This window comes from Salmo trutta, chromosome 8 (genome assembly GCF_901001165.1).
Source record: "Salmo trutta chromosome 8, fSalTru1.1, whole genome shotgun sequence".
In the NCBI taxonomy this organism is placed as follows: domain Eukaryota; kingdom Metazoa; phylum Chordata; class Actinopteri; order Salmoniformes; family Salmonidae; genus Salmo; species Salmo trutta.
The window spans coordinates 41,682,325-41,691,081 of NC_042964.1; the positions used below are offsets into that span (position 1 = coordinate 41,682,325).

The window sequence follows — 8,757 nt, forward strand, 5'->3', positions numbered from 1 at the left end:
GTAACAAGTAAATGTTAGACCTACCAATTAGTTAATGATTTTATTGATATCAATTTTACCTATGAATTATTAAGTGATTAAAACTCGGATTTCTGTTACCAAATTGTTAACACAATTACCCAAAACAATTTAAGGAATTACTGCAACTGAATTGGCTACAATGAGAAATTAGAAGTCAAACCACAGTTGGGTCACCTGCTACTGTCCTCCCTTCTAGTGGCATACTGTTATGTTCAGCTCATAACTGTTTTGTCCTTCTGTTGACTGGTGGTCAAACCAAGAGAGTTAAAACAGTCATTCTGGACAATCTCTCAGTCTCTGCCTTTCTTCATCCCTCTCCTGTTAATGTCACCTCTCCCAGTGGTGTTCACATATAGTCCTCTTTAAGGGTGTTTTCACACTAGCCATTTTTTCATTTTTTACTCAGTGTGGTTTGCTTAATTTTTTGGTGCTGTGTGATCACGCCAAAGGAACTCCGACCCCTCAAAAGAACCCCTGAAGGGAACCAAAACAGACCATCTCCAAAAACAGCACACCTTTTCTCCACAAACCTGCACATCATTATCTCTTTTGTGGCACCAATGAGAGGTGTTATGGCAGGGGAAATAGTGTTGCAGTAGTTTAGTGTTTGGTACTGGAATAACAAGCAAACCTGATCTGGGGATGTTTCCCTAAAAAAGGGACCCGGACCATGGAATTCAAGCGAACCGAACTCAGACCACCTCTCGAGATGGACTCAGTTTGGGTCGCTTCAGGGGCTCTTTTGGAGGAGTCCGAGTCCACACGGAGTAAAAAAAAAAAATAATAATAATAATAATAATAATAATAATAATAATAATAATTGGCCTGAAAGGGACCAAGTGTGAAAACACCCTTACTTTTATTTAACTAGGCAAGTCAGTTAAGAACAAATTCTTATTTACAACAACGGCCTACACCGGCCAAACCCTAACCAGGACGACACTGAGCCAAATTGTGCTCCGCCCTATGACACCTACCTATGAGCTCCCACTCTTTCCATTTACTTTAACCAGGCATCCTCACCCACTGAGCATTTCACTGTCAGTTCCCTGATCTGTACTACGCGGAAATCAATGATGCACCTGTTGTATTCAGCGCATGTGACAAATAAAATTTGATTAAATCCTGGTTCAGAACGGAACGACTGAACAAAATAATAATGAAACAGCACAGCAAGTGAAAGAAACAGGTTTTGATTATTTTTTTTACTGGTAATGGGGACATTCGCAAAGGCCAACAAAATAACTTTTTGGTCAGTGTGGTCTGTGTGTGTGTGTAAAATCTTTATTTAACTAGGCAAGTCATTTAAGAACCAATTCTTATTTACAATCACGGCCTACCCCGGACGACTCTGGGCCAATTGTGCACCGCCCTATGGGACTCCCATTCACGGCCAGATGTGATACAGCCTGGATTCGAACCAGGGACTGTCGTGACACCTCTTGCACTGAGATGCAGTACCTTAGACCACTGCGTTCATGTGTGTGTGTTAATTATTTAACTGTACTAGAATGCTTAAAAGGCTGCAAAAATGTTTAATATTGTTTATCGCTATCGTTTTTGACAAGGAAAATATCAGATATCGTATCTGGCAAAAATGTCATCAGTGCATCAATAATTTCCGTGTAGTACAGATCAGGGACCCATAATGTAATTTCGTTACCGGGTGTATATCCACTTCACTTACTGTAGATCAATAACCAAGAGAGATTTTTTTCAAACTCAATGTGTCATGTCATAGCTGACACCCTATTCCTTCTGCAGGCATCTTTGAATCTTCATTCGGAGCATTTATTTAAACAGAGTTTTGGGAAAACGTGATTGCAGAAAAACCTGAAGGAGATTTTACCATAATTCCATTACCAAAGTTCGCATCTGCACAGTTCCTCCACAAAATGTGTTTTTGTAAATTTTTCTGTAGAAGTTGTTAAAAGTAGTCCTTGGACATAGTGTTGTATGGTTTGTTAAAACTTTGAAATCAATGGTTTTTGTTTGGCATACATTTTAAAAGTAAAGAAACGGAGTAAAAGCTCAATTCTGTTACCATGGAATCGCCCTAAAGCACAAGCTACACGCTGTTTATCAGTGCCCAAAAATCACTCGCTAGGTAAGTTCCAACTCTGTGTTTGTCAATGGCGCTATGCAACAGGTAGTAGCTAGCAGGCACAGTGAGCCACATTCAGCTCATCAAGTCACTGGCGAGGTGTGTGCTTCGGTGCCGTCTAGTTTTTTTTTTCACCTTTCTCAACATCTATTACCAGAATGTGAGTCTGTCTGACAGTGTTTCATAGGGAATCATGTTTCAAAACTGGTTGCGGGGGCGATATAAGATGCTCACCAATGGGTTTTGGAATATTGATAATACAATATATCAAGAGCGCTCTGTCAGTCTCAATTCTCATTTTGCCCCAAAAAGTGGCAGACTCAAATGATTGACACCAAACACATCAGCAAGTGGCCACTCCATAAAGGGCTTAGGGCCCAGGGTTATTTTAACATAATGTGTGGTCTTATGTAAACCAGTCTGAGGCGCTGTGTAATTGTAGGTCTGTCTCACTGTCTGGAGGTTCTGGCTGCTATGATTGGATAGAGCGTGGGCAGCTGATGGAGTGCAATCAGTACAGCTGCTTCTCTCGTGTTAGTGGGCATGATGATTGTAATCCATACCCAACCCCCCAGTAAGTCGTGACAAACTAACTTACAAAACTCCGTTTTAGATGAGACTGACTTAATGGCCAAAATTGTCCTGTAGTCAATTTTGACACTAGAATTTACTCCTGGAGGTGCTGACCTGTTGCAACCTCGACAACCACTGTGATTATTTGACCACGCTGGTCATTTATGAACATTTGAACATCTTGGCCATGTTCTGTTAATCTCCACCCGGCACAGCCAGAAGAGGACTGGCCACCCCTCATAGCCTGGTTCCTCTCTAGGTTTCTTCCTAGGTTCTGGCCCTTCTAGGGAGTTTTTCCTAGCCACCGTGCTTCTACACCTGCATTGCTTGCTGTTTGGGGTTTTAGGCTGAGTTTCTGTACAGCACTTTGAGATATCAGCTGATGTAAGAAGGGCTATATAAATACATTTGATTTGAATTGATGTTCCTGACTCATACCGATGCCACATATCTGGTTTTAAACAGCCTAAGTTGGTTCTAAGGGGGGGGGGGGGCAGTTTTCATTTAAATAATAACAAGAGAACATGGTCTTTATCTAATATTAAAATCAGGACCTAATGAAATCAACTGAAGCATACCTTTTGAAAGTAGAGCGCAATGGACACAATGGAAAAACAAGTACAATTGTAATGCGTGTCTTTGTCTTTGCTAAAACGGGTAGTGGGAATTAACACCACATAGCCCATCTACTCACAATGACTCACTGAACCAGTAAAGTACCACTTTGTGGTAAAGAGCAAAGAGTTTTCCATTTCTGTTATATCACTCAGTGGCTGGCAGATTCACCCAAAGCAAGTTTTAAAACCACAGTCTCCACAGAAAAAGTTATGGGCTCTAGGCTACACAGACAGTTCTACTGTGGGTAAGGCATTGAAACTGTTTCATTCCAGAGCAGTTCAGTGCTCAGTATGAGGTGTCAGTTCAGTAACCGACACTGGCATCTCTGTGACCTGTATGACCAGCACTCCCCCTGGATTCCTTCAAACCTCTTCCAGATGTGCTCTGCCCCACACACACACACACACACATACACACACTCAGTCAAAAGTTTGGACACACCTACTCATTCAAGGGTTTTCTTTATTTTTATACTATTTTCTACATTGCAGAATAATAGTGAAGACGTCAAAACTATGGGGGGGAAATAAAAGTGTTAAGCAAATCAATATATTTTATATTTGAGATTCTTCAAAGTAGCCACCCTTTGCCTTGATGACAGCTTTGTACACTCTAGGCATTCTGTCAACCAGCTTCATCTGGAATTCTTTTCAACAGTCTTGAAGGAGCTCCTACATATGCTGAGCACTTTTGGGCTGCTTTTCCCTCCCTCTGCGGTCCAACTCATCCCAAACCATCTCAATTGAGATGTATTGTTTTTTGTTTGGTAAACATTTTAAAGTGAAACATCTGATTGTCAGCGTAATTCCATTACCATGGAGTTTCCCCTAATATAATCTCACTTACTCACGGATAACAACCAATCCACTACACTGCACATTGGGTGCCAACCCCTCTGAACAACCAGCGGGTTCTTCTTTTTCAAAGCTTCTAAGTCAGACAAAACAAAGGTCTACCACTAGAAAAAAAAAGACATTTCAATCTCCTAGTAAGTTCTCATTATTGAATGTGTGCATTGTAAGTGAGAGCTAACCCATTTGGCTCAGGTTTGCCTTTGAAATCATTGGGTAGACATTATTTTGGTTTATTTACATAGTTTGACATCAACCAGATGTAGAGATATGGAGGGGGAGGGGCGACTTACGAAAAGAAAAACACACCGCCTGGCCCATTGACGAGCCTCTCTCTCACACACTAATAGCTACGTAGCTATAGAGTTCCAGCTGTGCCACAGATGTGTCCTTCAGAACTAAACTGACCCATGCACTTGTCTCCCCTTCAGCTGGTAAGCTGTTGTTTAACAGGGGGCTCAAAGTAGGGTAGAGAATTTAAATACCCCATATGGCACAATGCTTCCGTCATACAAATTATGAATGTCCTAACAGTAGTACTGGATGTTGGTTTGGTCATACAGCACCTAAAAACACAACATCAGGTGCTTTCAGTCTTCAGTGCCAGGAAGTAAAGCAAAACAAAAACATACAACTACACTAAACGTGCACCAATTCCTGAACAGCATCCAACTATTTCAAACCCCTTGGCTTGTTTGAATGCTTATTTTCCTTAGATGTCTAATGGTCCTTTTGTCATGTCTGGAGTGGTCAGGTTGCAGTAGTAATAGTAGGCTGAGACTTCACCCCTGTGGTCGTGGTGGCCGCGGCTCTGTAGACATGGCACACAAATAGCTCTTTGTCCTGCACAGAGTCACATGGAAAGCGAGGGACAGAGAACACAAGATACAGCCGTTTTACGCATGTCCCGACTAAATTACAGCCAAAAACACACACTTGGGGGGTGGGGGCAACTACGCAACGTCACAGGCAGGGCAGAGTACAGGGAGAAAATGCTGTGTTGGACATCTTACTACATGTCTGACTGGCCTTATTGTTCTCTCGGTTGTGGTGACTTGTAGGCCTCAAAGACCCCTTCCAAACAGACTGGTGTTATTATTCAACACACTGCCATTCTGAACAGAGCAATAACAAATACACATCATTCCAACTAATAGCCACGCTGAAGAAACTGAATGTCAGTTTAATTATGCATTTCCTATGTATGTCCTGGGGCTAGTCATCATTAGCTGTAGTTATGATGCAGATGTTTGACTAGCTGCCACTGTAGAATGAATATGGATTTTGAAGCAGGCCCTGAAAGCTTGGCATGACTGAATACAAATAATACAGACAATCATCTCTGAAGTTAGGCTAGGCTATATAGTGAACAAGGCTGCTGGCCAAAGCATCCCTGCACTCAGGATGACCTTCGCCTTGTCCTGTTAGGAAGTCCTTCCTGTCACATGCTTGAGAAATGTCTTCCTTTCAGTCACACTGCCATTTTCCCAGCTACTACTCAGGGCTCTACACTGACCTTTTTTCAATGAGCACGTGTGCTCCTAAATTGAAAAATGTAGGAGCACACAAAGAAATATAGGAGCACAATGAAAAATATTTGAGGTTTTAAAGCTTGAATCCTTAATTTCTCAAATAAAATGGTGGTGAATAAATGGTCGAACTGTAGAGCCCTGCTACTGCTGGTATGTGACGCAAGCCAAAGATCTTGTCAAAGAGGTTTAGTGTGAACAGAAAGCACATTATTCCAGTCAGGAATTTAGGCTACTGTAAATGCAAATGTGTATAAGAATTCAACAACAAATGCAATGAAAGAAACAGTCTTCACATTCAAATGTCAAGTACAAGGATCAGGTCTACTCCAGCAATGCCCCAAACTGCTTCACAACATTCTGCGTTTGACCAAGAGCCCAGGAGCTGTCCCACCACTCAGAATACACCACCACAGGAGTAGTCCTCCTGAAGTATGGATGGAATGTCAACGTGTAGGCAAAGTAGGTCTGAATGGTGGAGAACGGCCTCAGAACAAAACCTGGTAGAATGGGTGCAGCTGAAGGAAGGGTTTTTTAAGCTAGATGCTAGACATCTATTACTTCACGTAGCTAGGATAGCTGGGTCGGTCAAATAACTCAGTTGAACACTAGATGAAGGAGCTGTAGGCTAAAATACTTTGCTCTCTGCGCTTCACAACAAACTAGGACCAACCCACGCTATATCAATGAACTTCACCTCTGCTGGAACTGACTCAACTCTGCATGAGGGACAAACAACTGACAGGACACTGCCTGAGGAATTTTTTTTTTTAAATGTCCCAAAAACTTTTCTGCACACAATGCTGAAATAGATGAATTGACATTGCCTTGAAAAACCTTTGCTTCAAAAGGAGAGACACGCAGTTGATCGTTTCCTTGCTATTAGGTTGGAGGGCACAATTGTCAACATAAAGCTGTCACTATAGCTCTTGGAAGTCTGGTCTTACAGCTGTACCTGGCTTGGACAACAACTTTCAGCTGGACTTGTGGTGAAGAATAAGTTGTCTTGCAGCACTGACACAGATTTCAAACGATTATCCTTGCCTGATAATGTTGCAGTCATTGGATACACTGCTGTATAATACATGTGACTGCATGCTATCCTTAGGACATTTGACAAAAAATATATATATAATCTAAAATACAGTAATTGGTCTGAGCGCAGCAGACTGAATCAAGGTCTTTGTCTGAGAGTAAATCCTTTGTTATGCTTTCACCCCCCCCACCCATTACACAGAGAGAGAGCCAAGAGCCAGGACACAGACAATATCTCAGGAAGGAGCGCTCTTTCCTGGACAACTTAAGACTACAGAGTAATACCAATAAAACTATGAGCCCTGAAATGTAAGGACACAATGAATGAATTTGACATGGGCTCTAGATAAAAGATGTATTCACCATTGCAACTGATGCTTTCGTTATTGAACTAACTTGTCCTTGTCTCCCACAATTGCAAGAATGAATCTCCCCATTTTTGAATAGGTCTACAGTTAATGAAATTACCTGAACTGAAGGTAACGTTGACCTACCTACCGGAGGTGTGCATGCCATATGCAGTGGTGGAAAAAAGTTCCCAATTCTCATACTTGAGTAAAAGTAAAGATACCTTAATAGAAAATGACTCAACTAAAAGTGAAAGTCACCCAGTAAAATCCTACTTGAGTAAGTCTAAAAGTATTTGGTTTTAAATATACTTAACAAAAGTACATGTAATTGCTAAAATATACTTAAGTATCAAAAGTGAAAGTATAAATAATTTCATATTCCTTATATTAAACAAAACAGAAGGCACCATTTTATTTACAGATAGCCAGAAACACACTCAGACATAATTTACGAATGAAGCATGTGTTTAGTGAGTCTGCCACATCAGAGGCAGTAGAGATGACCAGGAATGTTCTCTTGATAAGTGTGTGAATTAGACCATTTTACTGTCCTGCTAAGCATTCAACATGTAACGAGTACTTTTGGGTGTCAGGGAAGATGGAGCAAAAAGTACATTATTTTCTTTAGGAATGTAGTGAAGTAAAAGTTGTCAAAAATATAAAATAGTAAAGTACAGATACACACCCCCCCCCCAAAAAATAACTCCTTAAGTGGTAACGTTAGATTTAAGTATTTTTTCGTAAGTACTTTACACCACTGACGATTGTAAAAACTTCAGTGGTACCATGTAAAAACTTCAGTGGTATGCAACACTTTTTAATATTAGTGATGTTATTGCTCATTGCTACACTGTAACCATAATCACGAGTTGTGGTAAAGGTGAAAATGTATCAAACTCTTGCCCATTCATTGTTTTCCTCAGCTTGCCAAAGCTTTGCGGTCTCATCAACTGATTAACTTACTGACAGCTGTGCACAGCAGTATCGTAAGTCAATGAGAAAGTAACTTTCCAAGAAAGTTGGTCTCAAATGTTTTCCATTGTTTTTCAATTTAATAGGAAAACTACTGTTTTTGTCCATAAATAATCCAATGGCGCAGACTAAATTTAACCCATACAAATCATACAATTCACGGTGAAAGTACAAAAAAAACTGGTCCATTATAACTGAAATACAAATTTTCACATTAAAAAAAACTTTAAAAAAAACTTACCCAATTCAAAAGGAATAACTTCACAGGCGTCAACTTCTTGAAGGGCGACCTTAACGCTATTCCAAAAGTTCACTTTTCAGTGCTCTCTCGAGCCGTACGCAACACCTTTTGATAGAGCTGCATAGCGAATTCCCAACTTCCACAAGTTTCCCGTATATCCCACTGCGCATGCGCCAACCAAGGCCAATCACAGACTACTCCATAGTGTTGCTATTCAATCCAATTTCAACCCTGTGTAGGCAAAATTACTTTTAGATTGAAAAATAATAATATTTAACCTTTATTTAACTAGGCAAGTCAGTTAAGAACAAATTCTTATTTACAATGACGGCCTAGGAACAGTGGGTTAACTGCCTTGTCCAGGGGTGGACTATTGGTTTTCATTTTGGAGGGAATAAAATATATATTATTTAATATTATTTTGTTGCTCCACCAAACTGTCTAGAAAACGGTTGGCTATCAG

General features: G+C 40.6%; 1 protein-coding gene across 2 annotated transcripts in view; it reads right to left on the reverse strand.

The window, feature by feature from the left end:
- The window catches only part of LOC115198978 (liprin-beta-1), a 35,100-nt gene extending 26,653 nt beyond the window's left edge, over positions 1-8,447 (reverse strand). Inside the window, exon 1 of one of the 2 annotated variants that reach the window (XM_029761449.1) lies at positions 8,295-8,447. The gene's annotated coding sequence lies outside the window, so the exon portion shown is untranslated. The remainder of the gene's footprint in view (positions 1-8,294) is intronic. The other variant, XM_029761450.1, reaches the window with a different exon arrangement.
- Between the last annotated feature and the right edge of the window lie 310 nt (positions 8,448-8,757).